General features: G+C 55.7%; 1 protein-coding gene and 1 long non-coding RNA gene across 4 annotated transcripts in view; one reads left to right on the plus strand and one right to left on the minus strand.

The window, feature by feature from the left end:
* Nucleotides 1–18,598, plus strand: part of PSD2 (pleckstrin and Sec7 domain containing 2) — a 119,191-nt gene that overhangs the window by 24,984 nt on the left and 75,609 nt on the right. The gene's annotated exons all lie outside the window — the stretch shown is intronic.
* Nucleotides 4,004–17,859, minus strand: LOC111091843. 3 transcript variants are annotated; one of them, XR_005355415.1, is made up of 5 exons: nucleotides 17,683–17,859; nucleotides 16,608–16,951; nucleotides 15,715–15,819; nucleotides 15,431–15,609; nucleotides 4,004–4,267 (listed from the first exon to the last, which is right to left on the minus strand). It is a non-coding gene; the product is annotated as an uncharacterized LOC111091843 (long non-coding RNA). The 3 variants fall into 3 exon arrangements; XR_005355414.1 differs by lacking the exon at nucleotides 4,004–4,267 and adding an exon at nucleotides 10,770–11,165; XR_005355413.1 differs by lacking the exon at nucleotides 4,004–4,267 and adding an exon at nucleotides 14,776–15,357.

Below are 18,598 nucleotides of genomic sequence, written 5' to 3' on the forward strand. Positions count from 1 at the left end.
CCCCACACCTGCTCCTCTGCGAGAGCTGTGGCCCAGGCAGCTGTCCACTGGGCTGAGCGGGTTAGCAACACAAGACAGATGGCGAGGGATTATCTCAGCTTCTCAGAGTGCAATGGCTGCAGTGGCTGGGGGGTGTGGGGCTCTCACACTCTCCCCAAGTGTGTAAATATACACACTCACAAATGCATGCAATCACATACAGTTCCCCACTCCTGCCCAGACCTAGCCAGGCCCCCTGATATTTATGTGGTAGGCAGGGAGATAGAAGGAGAGATGAAATTCCAAGAACTGCTGAGAACCATGGGACTTGGCAATCTTGTCCCTGTCCCACTTGACTCCTGGACAAGCAGAGCCTCTGAGCAGGCTCTCCCAGGCCCCTCCTGGACTCTGCCCCTGCTTCCAGGGTTTCTCTGCAACTGCTTCCCCTGAGAATGGTATGTTGTGGAAAGCAGAGACTTACAAAGAAGCCGAGGCTCAGAGATGTGTGAGCTATGCCCAAAGTCACACAGTAAGTTTGGCACATCAGCGAGCTGAGCTCTGGGGCTTGGCAGGTGTCTGTGCACTGGCTGTTGGGTCCCCGAGTCTTCTGCAAACCAGCACTTACTGCTGCCCAGGTGCCACAGGGGTGCGTGCGTGCATAACCTGTCACAGGAGTGGCTGCTGCACTGGGGACTCCGCAGAGCCTCTCCCTTCACAGATACTTTAGGCTTTGGTGAAGGCTGTTTGGAGTTGAGTGACAGGGCTGGGTCTCCAGGATATGTCACTGGGAAAGAATTAGGGCAGGGCTAGAGCCCTACCAGAGTGAATTCTCTCACCTGTCCCCCAATTTGCCATAGGCAGACAGTGGACGGGCTCTCTTTTCAGCTTCAACTGGCGGATTAAGTGCTGCCACCCCACCCTCTTTTAGACCCCCTCCTTCTCCCCCCAGTCTGAATCATCTGTTCTGGGCCCCAGGAAGGGGTGTGGGCCATGAAGCCAGGCTGGATTTGCACATGTAACCCCAGGGGACCCTTTTCCCAGCATGGGCAGGAGGGGGGAGGGCAGAGCGGAGGCCTCAGGACAGAAACTGGTTCTCCACTCCTAGCTGCCAAAGGGCAGACCTCTTTTCCCTCCCCCATGGTGACTCAGGACCTGCTGGGCCCAGGAGTGTAGATTAGGGGGCAGTGTAAGGCTGCGGGGGTGGGGGTGGAGGTGGGGGGTGAGGGGCTGGTCCCACTCTCTACAGAGCAAACCCACTCTTCTAGGCCTCCCAGGCTTCAGCCTGTCACTGGGCTCCCATGTGTTCATGTGTGCTTGTCTAGGATTCAAGGTCAGGCTGGTCTGGGTGTCGGCCAGGAAACCAACTCTGCCTACCTTTGAAGCTCCATTATTTGAGAACCTGCAGAACCTGGTGATACCACGCACCCTGTTCCTGTCACAGACAAGACTGCACCACAGGCTTCCCGCTCCCAAACCAAGCCAGGCCTTTCTCTTTCCTGCCTCCAGTCTGAAATGACCTCTGGCCACACATCTGGGTATCTGGAGGTGGGCATAGGGAAGGCTGCCTGGTGGAACCCAGGCCCTGAGTTCAGGCCAAGCTCCACCTATCTGACCATACAGCCTTGAGTTGATTATATGGCTCGTGAGGTTTGGGCGGGGCCATGTCTAAGACCCCCCCATTTCTCCTTAGAGCTTGGCCTGGGGGGCCCGCATGGACCTGAGGGGTCTGAGCTTTCCCCTATCATCGGTGGGATTTTTCTCTTCGTTTTCTTAAGGTTTCAAAGAAACATTCTAAAGAGGCGCCGTGAGAGCCAATCAGAGAGCCTATGTAAATATAGGCTCGCTGATTGGTTGTCTCCTTCACGCCCTTGACGAAACTTCAACTTCATCAACTCGGCGAAGATTTTTTTCCCTCTGGCCTCCGGTGGCCCGCAGGAGGCGGGACTGGGGGTGGTCACCCGGGCCGTCACCCTGCTGCAGGCAGCCTGGCCCGCCAAGTCGGGCCGCTGAGGACAGGAGGAGGCGAGGGCGCCGCTCCAGCTGGCCTCTCGCGGTTCATCCTGACACAGACTCTCCGCGGGGGCGGCTGGGGAGCGGGCCCCCTCCTCTTCGGAGCACCGCGGCAGAGCGGGCTGCAGGCCTCGGGTATCGAGCTTGGCTGGACCGGATCGATATCCGCCCGCTGGACTGACGCGCCGGGGAGTTGGCTCGACAGGGTGGGCTCTGCGGCGGAGATGGCTGTGCAGGCCTCCCCCTTCCGCCGCCCTCTTTACCCGCACTCTTGGGGAAACCGAGGCGGGGAAGCGTGTTGGGATGGAGGGCGCGGCCTGGGGCAGCGACTGTCGTTCTGGGTCGCCACCCTCCCAGTGGGGGCGGAGTTAGCCCGGAACCGCGCCCTCCTCCCCAGCTCCGCTCTTCTCCTACCCCCACAGGGACCACGGCTGGAGGCGGTCCCCGCCCGCATCTCGCCCCCTCGTCCTGTCCTTCGCCTTCCTCCCAGTCTCTTTGTGTGCCTCCTCTCTGGCTCTGAGGTCTCTCCCTCCCTTCTCTCTCTGTGGCTGTCTCTGTCTATCTCTACATCTCACTCTCCATTCCCTTCTCTGCCTGTCTGCCTGTCCCTCGGTCTCAGCTTAGGTCTCTCTCGCATCTTGTTCATTTTCGCTTTCTCTCTTTGTCTGTCTTTTCTCCCTCCCTTCAGGCCCCCCGCTCCCCACCAACACACACCTCACAGCCCCGTTTACGACATCCCCGGGGTTGGCAGGTGGGCGGGGCTGCAGCAGAGAGGGGGTGAGGGAGGGAGACGCAGCCTCCCCCCCAGCTGTTAACCTTCACGCTTCAGGCCTCTGCGGATGGCAGAGGAGGGGGAAAGCCCAGCTGCCAGCTTGGCGGAGGTGACCAGGAGGGGGCTGGGGACTGCCCCTCCCTCTGGGCTCCTCTCTGGGGAGATCTAGGGCCGGAAGGAGTGTGATGGAGGGCGTCTCCGGCATAGAGAGGCTATTGGCGGATGACTGGCCTCCCCAATGCTTTTGCTGGCCGGGCAGATGCCCAAAGGCGGCTCTGAGCCGCGCGGGCCCTGCCCGCGGCCGGGCCGGACGTGGGGGCCGGCGTGAGAATCCCGCCCATCTGTGAGCCGGCCTCACGCCGTCAGACCCAATTTATCTCGCCGCCAAAGTTTCACAGCCATCTGCTCGAGTGGAACGGCTTCCAGCGCTGGCCCCACCGGGCCCCCCAGCCAGCGCGGGGATGTTTTCCAATACGGCAGTATCGCAGCCCCCCCACCCCAAAGCAAGGAGGGGGTGTAGGGGGAGGCGGCAGAGCGCGGTGCGTGGGGCTGGCAGGCAGCCCTCTCCTGCGAGCAAGCCGACCCTGAATTTTAAGCGATTGATCAGGAAGCGCAGGCCGTTCCCATCACTTAGAGCAGCCAAATGCGACGGCGCAGGGATTTCAAGGGGCCTTTGCGGAGGCAGTAATGAGGTCACCGTCACCGCGCCAGCCTGCGGGCGCAGGGGGTGGGGCGCCTGCGGGTGCACATGCCTGGGAACACAGCCACACCTGTATCCACATAACCCCTGAGGCCCCAGCACTGACCCAGGAGAACTCAGCATTTGGATTTGAGCTGATCGCTGCCCCCTCCCCTTCTCCCACTAGCACCGTCAGGGAGACCAAGCAGAAACCTAGTCCCCTGTCCCATCCATGATCACAGCTTCAGCATAGGAACCCCAGACCCCCTCCCCTTCCTGCTATGTGACCAGAATACAAACGTTTGGGCACCTGCCCATTGCACTTCTGAACAAGCCTGCAGAGACAGGTATACCCCAGGGTCCAGGTAATCACACAGGTGCATACATTCTGATTACATACCTGACCTCAATGCTCATGCCGTGGTACAACCCTAACCTCCCCTCCCACCCCAACCACCACACATAGGCGAATATGCACACAGGAGCTCCACCATTCTCAGCCAGTACCAAGGGACATATGAACCCCCACACACCCCTCCCCAGAACACACACATGTGCACACTGGCTCCTACGACCCCTCAAACTTGCTGCTGTGTCTGCAGGGTGGGTGCTTTCACTGCCTGCCAGGCAGCTTGGGTGCAGACCTCAATGAGAACAAAGGCCGGGTGGGTGGGAGGGAGGGGGGCTGAGCCCCTGGCCTCCTCCTCCTTGGCGATGCTCAATGCTGGATGCTTCGATGCTTCGTCTGTCTCAGCTCTGAGGCCACTGCATCGAGCGGCTCTGATTGCCGAGTAAATCACCACAATGATCTGAATAATTATCATCTCCTGAAAAGGGAGGAAAAAAAAAAAACACAGGGGAATAAATAAACAGAGGAGAGGGCAGCCACCTGATTTCTCAGAGCCCTGGGTCGGGAGGTGGGGGGGGATACCTTGGGGTGGGTGTCACTGGTTCCCTGCAGATCCTAAGGGCTTCCTTGGGATGGGGAGCAGGTATGGATGAGACAGGATTCAGGGAAGAACCCTTCCACAGAGGTGGCATAGGGCACTAGACCCTCTCTTCATTCTTCTCCTCGGGGTAAGTCAGGCAAGCTCCCATGCCCACCACACCCCATCTGGCCTGTCTCTGCTTCTCACAAAATCACAACCCACTTGCCCTATAGCGCTCCCTCTTGTCTCCAGGGCTTGGTTGAAGCCTTTCTGCCCCCTGGGATGCCCTCTTCCTTCCACTTCTGCTTGCCTGAATCTTCCATTTCTGAAGGATGAGCCCTATGCTACTTCCTCTGGGAGGTTTTTCCTGACTGCCCAGCCCTCTAGAATCTTCCCCTCCTAATATCTCAGTGTCTGATTCCATACAGCCTGACTGACTGATTTGGGGTGTTCACTGGGTCTCCTCGGCTGGATGGAGAGCTTTGGTAGGAAGCAGCTATGTTTTATTTTATTTTACTTTAGAGATTTTTTTTATTTAATATTTTTATTTATTTATTCATGAGAGACACAGAGAGTAGAGAAAGAGAGAGAGAGACAGGCAGAGGAAGAAGCAGGCTCCATGCAGGCAGCCCAACGCGGTACTCGATCCCGGGTCTCCAGGATTGTGCCTTGGGCTGAAGGCGGCACTAAACCGCTGAGCCACCCGGGCTGCCCAGCAGCTATGTTTTAAACAAAATAAATAGGGATCCCTGGGTGGCGCAGCGGTTTGGCGCCTGCCTTTGGCCCAGGGCGCGATCCTGGAGACCCGGGATCGAATCCCACATCGGGCTCCCGGTGCATGGAGCCTGCTTCTCCCTCTGCCTGTGTCTCTGTGCCTCTCTCTCTCTGTGACTATCATAAATAAATAAAAAATTAAAAAAAAAAACATTTAAAAAATAAATAAATAAATAAATAAAAATAAAAATAAAATAAAAACTAAAAATAAACAAAATAATGTTAATAATAAGAGCTGCTACTGTCTTGTCCTGAGCATTGTTTATGTGCTGGCCCCATGCTAAAACATCCTTTCACCATGGATCCTCCCCAGAATCCTGTATGTAATATTCCCATTTTACCAATGGGAAAACTGACGCTTAGCTAGAGTAAAACTTGGCCCTGTTCATGGGGCCCCTGGGTGGCTCAGTCAGTAGAGCATGTGATTCTTGATCTCAGGGTGGTGAGTTCAAGCCCCACATTGGGAATAAAGCTTACTTTAAAAATAAATAAATTAATTAAATAAATAAAATGCTTATCATCTTCTAGATCCTTTCTGGAGTCCCCCTGATGCTACATGTTGGAGGAGCACCATGACATAAATACCTCAACCCCATCCTGCCCATTCCTGCTCCCTCCTCACCCCCACTTTTTCCTATCCTCAGAAGGTATGCCATCCATGCATTGTGACCCCCGACCTCCCAGAGGGCATGACCCTTCCCCACAGTCCCAGCATCAAAGGAGGGGCAGCTCAGTCCTATGCTTCTCCTGCCTGAAATGGTTCCAGATGTGGGGCCTGCAGGGGCCTGCAGAAGACACAGGGTGATGTTTGGCACATGGCTAGATTTCTTCCTGAGACTGCTCTGAGGGAGGCCCATCTCCCTCCCTTTCTTGGCACCTGGTCAGTAACTGGGAGCAGAACATGGTTTAGGGAGGAAGTCTCCCAGGAGGCTGGGGCAGGAGAGAAGCTGAACCCATTGTGAGTTTGCATTCTCCTCTCCATGGGGGGCAGGCTGTTAATCTGGGGCCCTGAGGGGGGTGTATCCAAGGCTGGTTCTCCAAGCTCTACAAGGAGGCCCAGGACTTAATGGTTTAGATCCCCATCACTCCTCAGAGAAATGCCATTGTAGAAGGGGGAAACTTTTTTGAGTCAGGGGTCCCAAACTGGCTCCTGGCTAAGGGTGCCTGTGCAGACCTCTCCCATAGGCGTCCTGATTCAGGGACCCGAGTGTTCCTAGGGAAATGGGGAGGGGGATGAAAATCTTTGTTCATTAGTTGGGTAGGGAAGAAACAAGTGAAACATAGTGTTGATCTAGAAAGACATCCAGGTAGTCCCATCTCTGTGTGTGAGTGGAGATGAGGCAGAGCCCAGTTTGGCTCTGGGAAATCCTCAGCCCCTGCTCCTCAGCTTCTCTGGAGCCAAGGGCAATACTTCCTCCCTGGGAGGGAGGCAGAGGTGGCCAGTGTCCATGGTGTGGTTCATAGACACCCCCACCAACACTTCTGTCTGCTACTCTTAGCTTCAGAACAGAACAGGATGTCTTGGCTCCCTGCTTCCTCCAACAAATACATATTGCTGTGGCATTTGTTACATACATGCTAAGCACTGGGGGCACAGTAACCTGGGCTTCAGAGAGTATTCAGGTAGATGGGGAGGCATACTCATTTGCCCACACCTATACACTTTTCTCCCCCTTTTCCCCAGAGTGTGACCACTGAGAACTCTGGGAGAGGCCACAGTGAATGTGGTGAGACCACTGGAATTAGAAAAACCTAGGTTCAGAGTCTGGCCCTACTACTTATTAGCCAATGAACAAGTCAATGAGCCTCAGTTTCCACATCCGCAAACTGGGAATTCTAATAGCCCATGTTTCATAGTGTGTCTGTGAGGTTTTGGTGAGATTATCTGGCTGGAGGCTGTAGCACAGAGATTAGCCCCATGGTGACTGCTCATCACTGGTAATTATGGGGTGGGGGGGACTTCAGGTTGCTCCTTGGCCACATTAGGGTAACCCCTCTGTGGCATGGTTAGTGTCCAGCTTCTCTATTCAGGGTTGGGGGTTGTTGGTCTTGGCAGGCTGTCTGAACTGCACAGACCCCCACTCTCCTGAAAGCTTGGTTCTCCTATCTGTCACAGCTTCTTCCTGCTGGCCTGGTCTGGCTCTCACTTGTTCTCTGCCTGCCCATAATTCCATCTCTCTGTGTCTCTCGCTACGAAACTTAGAGCTCTCCCTGACACAAGAACATCCCTCCGCCCCCACACCCATGTCCAGCTCAGCTCACCAGGCCAACCACATGACAGTCAGAAACATATGCACTCATACCCGGGTGGACACAAGCATGGGGACATGCACAGCAGCAAAACGGTGGAGAGACACAACCATGCACCCACTTGCACTCGAGTGCACACAGGCATGAGGGCATCTGCCCCAACATACACACACACAGGTGTACACACAGTACAGATAGGCACAAACATCTGCCCTAACATACACACACACGGGTGTACACACAGTACAGATACTCTCCGTGACAAACACACAAAGATATGCAAGCATATTGCACACACAAGAATTCACAGGCATATGTGCTCATGACCACACACATGCATATGTGGGACAGACAGGCACAAACAGGTGCACAGAGACACACTCACAAGGACACACAAGCATGTCTACACAGTTTGTCACACACACATAGGCACACACCAGCTCTCTCACCCCCACCCCCCACAGGAAGCTGGCTGTCCGCCAAGCTCCGCGCTTTCTGCTGGGTGTGCACAACCTTTCACAGGCTCTAATTGAGTCGAGGGTGATTTATAACATGGCAGCGTCCCTGCCCGAGTGGGTTGCCCCCTCCTGCTGCAGCCCTGGCCAGAGCCTTTGGCCATCCCCCCCCAACCCTCCTCACACTGGGTCACACACACAGGCCCCTTAGAGGGAGAAGGGGACCTTCCCTTCTAGCCACCAGCTCCTTTCTTTATCTTTGCATTACTCCTAGGGTAGGCACTAGGCTCTGAGAGGCTTTGCCCACCACCACCACCACCACCAAACCCATCTACCAGGAGACGGACCACAGCCTTTCTAACCTGCCTGTTTAGGGACAGCCAGGACCTTGACTACAGATCCGTTGTGCTTCCTGAGCTACAGCAAGAGAAACTGGATCTAGATATGAGAAGGACTTCCCTCCGGTATAGGGGTGGGCTTTGGTCAGCATGGTGATGGAGGAGAGGGAAGCCACTGAGAATCTTGTATCCTGTTTCCTCATCCTTTTGGGTAACTGAGCTGACTGTCACCCCCCTCCCAGCTGTCCCCATGGCCTGTGCGGCTGGGCTTGTGATTAATCGCATTAATTAGGCCTCGAGGTTTGGCTCATAAAATCCCCATGTCCACCTAAGAAGAAACTGCAGGGAAGGCCTTTGTCCTGGTGTGTGGAGGGAACTATGAACCCTGATCCCTCACCTCTGACCCCAAGATGGACTAGCAGCTTTACCTTGGTCTATTAGCTCAGCCTGAGAGATATTTCACCATCCCACTGTCTCCTGTGTTGGATGCTGATGCTGTTAACCCATTCAGCAGTGATGGCACCCAAGACTCAAAGAGGCTAAATCCTTGACCAAGTTATACACCTGGTTCATGGTAGAACTGGGCTTTGAAATAAGACAACAGAGCAAAGGGATGCCTGGGTGGCTCAGTGGTTGAACCGTCTGCCTTTGGCTAGGGCATGATCCCAGGGTTCTGGGATCAAGTCTCACATTGGGATCCCTGCATGGAGCCTTCTTCTCTCTGCCTGTGTCTCTGCCTCTCTCTGTGTGTGTCTCTCATGAATGAATAAATAAAATCTTAAAAAAAAAAAAAAAAGAAATCAGACAATGGAGCAAAGTATGCCTGACTCAGAGTCTGACTTTATGACAAAGCCCTACCTGGCTCCCACCAGGAGTCCTGGTGCTCAGTGTGCTGGCTTTTGGAGCAGGAGGGGCTTCTTGGAGGGGCCAGCCCTCTTCCATTCTCAGAATTGGAGTCAGCATAAAGCATGACGGACTCGGATTAGATTTAAGAGGGACCTCCCTAGCAGTAAAGTGATTAGGAACCAAGAGAAGAGAGTGTGTGTGTGTGTGCACGCACGTGTGTGTGTGTGTGTGTGTGTGTGTGTGTGTTGTGTTGTGGGGACATGTGCAGTGGAGCATCTGGGCTGTCCCTAAGGGAGTCCACATGGCAATGGCGCTCAACATTCAGTACTTTCCTATTGCTTATTGACTCACACAATCCCTTGGAGAGGAGTTGAACCCCATTTTGGAAATGAATAACACTGATATTCTGATAGTTTAAACCATTTGTCCAGCCTCATGGATTCAAGGTAGCTGCACCCCCACCCCGTCCCCCACTGCCATGTTCTCTGGCTTCTGTGGCCCAGTGACCCCACTTCATTTGTGTCTATGCTATGGGTCAACCCAGCCTCTGGCTCTCCTGAACTCACTTGAACACATCTGAACATGTGTTAGTAAAGGTGTGAAATGGGTGGACCTGAGGGCATGGGTGTCTCAGAGACTCTGTTGACTTGGGGATTTGTGCTTGGGTGTATGAGTCACTGTGTGTGCTTAATGTGACCCAGGTCTATTTGTGTGTGTGTCTGGGATGCTGTGTAGCTGTGTTATCTATGCGTGTTTGTATTTGTCTGTAGATCTCGGTGTATATCAGCGTGTCTCTCTCTGCATGGCTGTGTCTTGTGTTTGTATATCTCTGTGAGTTTCCTCCTAATTTGTTCAGTGTGTGTGTGTGTGTGTGTGTGTCTGTCTTTGTATGTCTGTCTCTGTTCCAGCTTTTGGATATGTCTCTAGGTGAGCATGTCTGTAGGCCCTGCTGGGTGTGTGTCCACGTGGTCCCGTGTTGGTTTCAGCAAGTGACTTTAGGTGTGACAGTGTGTCCATGTGTCTGTATATCTCTGTGTGTGGCTGTCTTAACTGTGTCTGTATGAGGCACAGCGTGTGCGAGTCACTGAGCACTCCTGTCCGTGACTGTGTTTCAGAGCTGGGACTAGGGCGCGCACAAAATTTCTCTGGAACCAAGAAAATGATTTCAGTGTAGTATTTTTCAGAAATCACAATTAATGCAAAAAAACCCACGATGAAAAAAACCAGAAAAATATTAAAGACAGGATCAGGATGTGTGCACGTCTGCGTGACCGCGTGTGGCGGGGCCGGCGTGTCCTCCCTCCCGCTCCCCGCCAGGTGAGCCCACCCCCCTCCAGTCACGCTGCGCTGGGCTGAGCCGCGGTAATTTCCGAGTCGGCGGCGGCTTTGTGTGCACTGGCCGCTGTCTTGGGGGCGGGGATGGAAGGGAGGGTTATCTCTCCCCCCTCTTCCCTTTTATTGGGTCATTAACAACGGTCCGGGCTGCCGCTGCGCCCCCCTTTCATGTCCGCCGCGCCTCCCGCCATTATCTCCCTCCGCCGCGCGGCGTAATTTGATGCCAATCAGGTTTGGGGCGCGGAGGCAGCCGGATCAAAGCCTGGGCCGCAGCGCTGGAGGGAGCGGGGTGCAGGGGGCCGGCCGTGCTCCCCCCGCGGGCCGCGGCATCCCCCGCGGGTCCCGCCCCAGCGCCTGGGGTCAGATCGAGGCGGCCCCGCCCACCCTGCGAGAGGGCCCAGGAAACCGCGTGGGTGGCGGGACCCAAGCCCACCGGACCAGTCGCGGGGTCCGCGGGGCGCCGGGCGGCTCCGGGTTTGCAGGGTGCTTGCAGGGTGCTTGCAGGGTGCTTGCAGGGTGCGGGTGGCTCCCTGGAGGGCGTGGCCTTTGGGCGGAGCCTTGGAAGATTTCGGGAACAATTGAGGAACTGGTGGAGATGTGGCATTCTAGGCAGGGGCGGGTGGGGGGAGGGGCAGTTTGGGCAAAGGCTGGGGAGGCAGCGCATTTGTGCTGTGTTACACGGACGCGGAGCGATGGAGGGTGCTTGAGTGTGGAGGCACCGAATCTCAGGTGGCCTTCATGGTAATTTATCTGATGATGTCTTCTGCTCGCTGGAAGCTCTGCCCACTCAGTTTCTCCCTGTGGGAAATGGGGAAGCTATCAGCTCCCTCCACCTCTTCCACGAGAGATTAGTGAGAAGGTGAATGTGATAAAACAAACCCAACTCACATTTACTGAGCTCTTACCGTTGGCCAGGCCAGGCCCATCTTGGTTCATGTGCATAACCAGCCCTACAAGGCTGTAATTCACTTTATAGGCCTGCAAACTGAGGCTCAGAGAGCTGAAGTGACCTGCCCAAGGTTCTCTAGCTGGTGAGGCCATGGTTGAGATTTGAACCAGGTTTATAGATCCATAGCTCACAAGATGAGGGTCTTCCCCAGGACCTTGGGGAAGGATGGGGGCAAAGGTTTTAGAGCCGCCCGCCACCTGTGTGGGGAGACAGTGGTTCCACAGTGGGCTGGGTGAGCAGTGGGACCAGAATCATCCTCAGCAAACTCACAGCCATCTCCATTGCTTACAGCCCCAGGCCTTGGGCAAGTCACTTGCTACCTCCCCCAAATCCCCTTCATCTGTAAAATGGGGTATTGAATTTCTTTTTGTCCCCGAGGAGTCTGTGAGTGAATGCAGCAAAAGGTGCTTTGAATGTAAGATGCAGACTAAATCAGGGTTTTCATTATCACCATCAGCCAAAGATTTGGAGGGTGGGTGTCTGCCAAACAGTCCCTTGGTGGATGGAAAGCCCCTTTCTCCCCCTAAGAAAATGCCAGTGTTTAGTCCTTGGTTTTGGAGAGGGTGTTCCCCTACCACCATACCTGAGACACAGAGAGAGAGGTTTTTCCCTCCCAAATAGTACTAGGTCTTCACAACTCTAAGTATATATCAGACCTGAGAATGTTCTGAGCAAACCGCAGCATACATAATACATGCTTCTGTTCTGAGCTAAACACAGGCCTCTGGATTTCGAGGGTGCCAGTCAGCAAGGATCTCCACCTCTGCCCTCTGCCCCTCAACCTTCAGATCTGGGGTCTGGTAAGTGGTATTGGGAATTGCGGCTGGTGGGGGTGGGGAGTGGGAAGTCAGGGCCCTGAATCCTTGGTTCGTTCTTTCTTCTTTCTTTCTTTCTTTCTTTCTTTCTTTCTTTCTTTCTTTCTTTCTTTCTTTCTTTCTTTCTTTCTTTCTTTCTTTCTTTTTCAAGATTTATTTATTTGACAGAGAGAGCATGCACAAGTAGAGCAGCAGGCAGAGGGAGAAAAAGAGGGAGAAGCAGGCTCTCCCTTGAGCAGAGAGCCCAACAAGGGGGTTGATCCCAGGACCCTGAGATCATGACCTGAATGGAAGGCAGATGCTTCAGCGACTGAGCCACCCAGGCGCCCCTCCTTGGTGCCTCCTAAATTAGTTTCCTGAGTACCTGCTTGGGCAGGATATACACTGGCCCTGGGGAGACAGATGTAGAAGGCCCACAGCGAGTGCCCATTCTGGTGGGAGAGGCCTGTGAGAACACAGCTCCTGCACAAGGGAGCACCATCTTTTCCTAGAGGGACAAATAGTTGGATTGAGAAGAATGAATAGAAGTTGGCCAGATGAGGGCTGGGGGCAGGAAGCACATTTCGGGAATGTGCTAAGCCTAGAGGCCTGAAAGAATAATGCATGGGGAGTATTTCTGGAGGTGGGGAGGATGAGCAGGGTCGCTGAATTGGACAGGGCAGAGCCTGAAGGAAGTTGGCAGTAATCCCGAGGGTGCTGGGGACCCCTGTCAGTTTCAGTGCAGATAGTCACCTGACGTCAGCCTCTTCATCTGTACTGTGGGTACAGGACACTTGTCCCACCCTCTCAACTCCCCCAAGGCCTGGATGGAAGGTAAATGAAAGAGGGAAGGGGAGGCACTTGTGCCTTCATATCCCCTTCCCACTCAAGGAACTAAGGGATGTGCAGGGGGTGGGATGAGGAGGCAGGGATGGGGGGCTCTTTCCCCGCAGTTCTCCCTGTGCAAGGAGACAACCAGGGTTCCAGAGCCCCCTCTCAGACCCGATCTAGACTGCCAGACGGAGGTGGCCATGATTAGCGGCCCCAGGTGACTTGGGCATGTGACTTTGGCAGTGTCTACCGCTGAGGAAACGGGATCTTGGTTCTGGCTCTTGGGTCAGGAAAGCTCCTCTCACTGGGAGGCTCCGCAGGGCCGCCTCAGACCTGACCAGGTTCTTTTGCCTTCTGTTGGTCCTACATCTCCTCCCTTCCTGAAGGAGGACTGTTGTCCCCCATCCTCCATCCTTCTTGGGGAGTACCCCCGCCTGGCTGGAGCCCTGTGCCTGTGTGTGTTGGGGAAGGGGGTGGTGTCTGCGCCACACACCGCAGATCCCAGCTGCTTCTGGACGCTGAAAAATCCAATTTTCTTCCTAATTGCCACCGCCCGCGCTCTGTCTCCCCTCACAGCCTACTTCTGCTTGGCGGCGCCTGGTCCCCCATGCTCCCCCTACTCCTGCCTCCCGCCGCCCACCCCACGCTGGGCGCGGCCCCCCCTCGCGGTCACCAGTGTTGGGACGCACCATAGATCATGTCCGCAGCCGGGAGGGGCCGGGGGAGCGGACGGGCACCCGCCCTGGGCTCCCTGACGAAATCGTCCTTTTCCGCAGCAGCGGATGACAGGTTGTGGGAACAACAGCTTGAATTACGGAAAGAAGTTTCCCCACTGAGTTAATCTGCAGTGGCTGGAGGTGACCTTCTGGAGACGGCGATTAATCACGGGCCGTGGCGGGCGCCGCGCCACGCCGGGCCCTTTGGGGGAATACTAATTCCACTACAAGATAAATCATAATTTGACAATAATCATCTGCCCTAATCACTCCAATTCTTCTGTTTAATTATTTGTATACACCGTGTTTCTTCAGCAAGGACCCCTCATGCCTGCGGGTGGGGAGGGACGGCCGCCTGGGCCCAGGCCCCTCTTTGGCCCCTCGGCCCCCTGGCCCTGCTGGCATGCAGGGGGAGGCCTGACTCAGAAGCGCTAGGGAGGACGACTGGAGCTTAGAGTTATGATAGTGTGACTGGGGAAACTGAGACTCAGAGAGAGGCCAGGCCTTGCCCAGGGTCCCACTGGCAGCTTCCCGGGTGCAGGCTGAAGGCTAAAGCCTCAACGTCTAGTCTTAAACTGTGCCCCATGGCACTGCCCTGCTGCAGAGTGGCTCAGAGTGCCTCCCCTCCACTGCTCTACTCCCTGACCTCTGTGCCCAGTCTCCTGTGAAACCCGGACCCAACCCCCATCTGCCAGCACAGACAGGGATGCTGCCTGCTTCCATTCCCCTGGCGGAGCCCTGGGCCCGCTAGTCCCCTCGGGACATGAGGAAGGGGGGTCGTGGGCACCTGTGCAGGCGTTGCCTGCCCCCATCAGCAGGTGCTATGTGACCACTGGCAGTTGGTGGGCCCTCTCTATGGCAGCGTGTAGTCTTCATCTGTGAATTGGGTGGGGCTCTCTCTCTCCCAGGGTGATAGAGACCTGGCCCTATGCCAGATCCATAGGGGTTCTCACAGATGCTTCCTGCTGTCCCCTTTCTGTTCTGACAGGGCCCAGCCACTAGCAGCCTATATTTTCTCCCTCCACCCACCCTCCCAAATCTGGCTCCTGGTGCTGCCATGGTCACCCCTTGGGTGGGGCGGCCAGGGGACCTCCAGGGGCCTAACTCTGCCCCTGATGTTCCCCCTTGGAGGGGCCAGCTGGGCTGCTGCCAGCTCTGGCTCCCTGAAGCAGGAATCAGAATGACTCAGTGTCTTTCTTTTTCTAGGCCCGCTCCTGGCACCCCTCGATGGGGGTATCAGTGAAAAGGATACAATGGGAGCTCTTGGACCCAGTGTGGCCCCCTGAGATGGGGCTCATGTGGGAACTTTGGTGTGCCTTTGTGGCAATGTGATGGGGGGGGGATGACTTCTTTAAACAAAAGCTGAGAGCCTAGCTGGGTGTGTGCTGCTGGGGCTACAGCCACAGAGAGTGATATACTGATGATAATGAAAGTACTGATAAAGGCAGTGAATGTTCATTCCCGACAGCAGCCTGCCCGGGTACCTTCTGGTCCCAAGGACAGTTGATGAAAGGCTGATGGTAGAAACAAAGCCCTTATCCTCAGGATGCCCCAGTCTCAGGGAAGAGGTGTGGCCCCTTTGCTCAGATGATAGAAGAAAGAAGCAGAGAAAAATACAAACCTGCCTCTGGTTATAGAGCTCCTGCCATGTTTCAGGCCCCATGCTCAGGACTCTCATGGCTCCAAGTTCTCATGACCACCTGTGAGTGATGTGTGATGTCAGCCCCATTTACAGATGGGGAAACCAAGTCTCAGGGAGGCAAAGTCACTTACCTTGTGTGTCAGCATGCTTATGAGTATAAGGCTGGAATTTGAACTCAGTTTCCTGTGCCATCCCTCCCTGTCTCCTCGAAATCCTGACAAAGCCACTTCATCAGTGTTGTAGAATTTCTGGTCAGAAGATCAAGAAAAGCTGACATAGTCTCTTCACTTGCCAGAGTCTGTCTGCCCAGCTGTGAAGAGGTGGTTGGGGTAGTTGAGAGATGGGAATATGGACGGGCAGCTGGTCCCTGCCTTGGCCCTCCACATATATAAATACCTCACAGAGTCTAACTTACCTCTCTTTTGCTGCAATTTCCCTTCAGTTGTCCTCTGTGGTCACAGAATTTCCTTCTCTGTCTTTGGCTCCAGCTGTGCCCTCTCACTCCAGTTCCTCAGTACCCCTGCCAGAGGAAGGGATATGTGTGGGACGGTGTCTTGCACCTAGAGGCCTCCATCTGATGCTATTCCCTGTCAGTGTCTGGGCAGATCAGCCATGGCTTGTCATCAGCAGGTACACCTCTGGCTCTGTGAGAGGTATTTCAATCAGGCACCCCCTAGGTATCTATCCTGTGGTCCTTACTCTACCCAAATTGCCTTTGGGGGTATTCCCACAAACCAAGCAGGGCTGCGGAGGGTAGTTGTGCAGGAGTACCCCACCTCCCCTGTAAAGATCTGAGGGGGGTCATTTAGCCTTTCTGAGCCTCAGTTTCCTTATGTGCAAACCAGAAGTAATAATACCTGGCACACATTAAGTACTCAATAATTGTTACCTAGTAGTGTAAGGATCAGACTGCATGGTGAGATGGCAGATCTCTCCCTTGGCATGGCCCCTAAGATGCCTTTTGGGGGAGTTGAAGAGGGGAGAGGCATCCCCCTGCAGCCGCACAGGGTCAGCCCCTCCCACCTCGGCTGCCTGGGGGTCTGACGAGTGAGGGGAGGCGCCGGTGGGAGGTGGTGGAGCTGCATCAGGAGAGAGGGGAGCCAAGGGTTGGCTGAGTGGGGGAGAGCTGGCCTGGGGGGAGAGCTGCTGAGTCGCTGGGGAGGGTGGGAGAGGCTGTCGTGCTATAAATACCTCCCAGGTAACAGGAGCCGTAAATGAAGGGAGGGAATTAGTCACATTCCACAGCGCCTGGGAGAGAGGACAGGGAGCAATGACCTGAATCCATGGAAGGGAAAAAATTAGGCTAACCTTGAGAGGGGGTGGTGGTTAAGGCTGGATGCTGTGCCTCCTCAGAGGGGTGCCCTGGACTCCATCTGCTGGACAGGGGCCAGGAAGGAATCATGTTGGCAGGAGGGGTCTGGGAGGGACAGCTTGGCGACTCCATGCCGAGATGTGTGAGGGGCTTTTTTCTTCTCAAGGATTCCCTGGTCTTTCTCTTGCAAACTCAGTCCTATTCCTGGACCTTGGAAGTTCTTCCTGGGGTCTAGCTTTGGTCTTTCCTTGTGTCACTCTGAAGTGTGTTCCCTTGGCTGCCCTCCCAAATCCATGCCTTATGGTGCATCTGCGTCCGTGTTGTGTCATGCCCAGGGTTCCTGGTTCAGGCAGAGAAGATTCTTTGTTTGGGCAGGCAAGAAGAAGGTGTCCTCCCCCATCTCTGGACCCCACCACTGGGGCTGGGTCCACTTGTCCCTCCCTGGGCTGTGACCACGGCCTGCTCTCCAGCCCCCCAGCTATCCTCCCCACGATTGCCAGAGCGACAGTCCATACATGTCCTCTCTTGCTCACATGCCAAACTCCTTGACGAATGGAGTGCAGGCTCCTTGGCTTGCCTACGGAGCTTGCTGGCTCGGCCCCCAAAGCAGCTCTCTAACCACATCTGCACTTGCTCTCCCTCACACCCACTGGCCACTCTCCGTTCTCCAGGTCTTCGCCTGGACCACCCTTTCAGTTGAGAATGCCTCCCCTTGCTCTGCCTGGCCGACCTGCATTTTCTTCCAGGCCCCAAGTTCTGAAATTCTCCCAGCTACCTCCCCAGCTGAGTTGGGTCCTCCCTCATCCATGCCCTCACTGGAAGCACTTCTGGCAGGGGTAGTGTGGGAAAAGCCGTTAAGATCCAAACTGGAAGGCCGGCCTCGCCTCATGCTATGTGGCCTCTGGTGAATAAATGGGCTCTCCTATGCCCTCAGTTTTCTCATCTGTAAAAAGGGGCTCTCGCAGGGCCTTCCCTAGGGTCGTATACTTTTGGTGAGGCCCTGTGGTGAGGAGGGCTTAGCACGCAGTCAGCGGGCCGCTGTGTGTGTGTGGGTCACAGTATTGATCGTACTGTTATCTGTGCCTGTCTCCTCTGTGGGCTGTGAGATGGGGGGTGGTGGCGCTGCGTCCCCGTGTGACTCGTCGCCGCAGCCGCAGTGGCCAGCTCGCGCCTGGCACTGAGACGGTCGGCAAATGTTTGCTGAATTAATGAGTGGGGGCTGCAGGGCGGGCTTGGGCTGCAGTTCTGCCCGGCTGCTGCAGCTGGGGCGCCTGCGCACATGTGTGCGCGGTGGGAGCGTGAGCGAGGGGTGTCTGGGGGGGCCGGATCCGGGTCCCGTCCCGGGGGTCCGGCGGCGCCGCGGGCAGCCCGGCGCGCCCGCTCCCTGGGGTCCCCGCCCAGCGCCTGCCTGGCTGCGGGACCCCGTTGCCAGGAGCAGTCAGGATGCGGCAGCGTCTCCATGGCAACGCGGCATCTCGAGCCGCGCGCCGCCCTCCCCCGGCGCCCCGCTGTGGGCAGGAGGCCGAGCCTGGCAGCCCCTCCCGGCCCAGCAGCCAGCGAGCTGGGTCGCGAGGCCGAAGCCTGGTGGGAGGGACTGAGGAGGGGGCTCCTTATTTTTCTAGAGACGAGGGACTGACCTGTCTTGACTCACCTCTCCATCTGGGGGAGGTAGATAGTAGGAGGGCTCTGTCTTCTGCTCACTTGTGGCACCCCCACTGCCTCCCCACCATCCCCGGCCAGGAAACCGGGAACAGGTCCTGGTCAATGGGCCAGGGACATCTCTGTTCTAAGTCCTGGCTGTGACAATGACACAATGATCCAGGCTCCAGGGGCTGTTGTGAGGGGGCACTGAGGTACTGCTGTGGGAGTGCCATCCTGGTCCATGGTGGAAGCACTTCTCACCGATAACGCCCAAGTCCCCAGTACCTGCCAAGAACTGTCCTAACGGCCCTTTACTCTCTCAGTCATGCCATATCTCCAAACCCTC

This window comes from Canis lupus, chromosome 2, assembly GCF_011100685.1.
Source record: "Canis lupus familiaris isolate Mischka breed German Shepherd chromosome 2, alternate assembly UU_Cfam_GSD_1.0, whole genome shotgun sequence".
Taxonomy (NCBI): domain Eukaryota; kingdom Metazoa; phylum Chordata; class Mammalia; order Carnivora; family Canidae; genus Canis; species Canis lupus.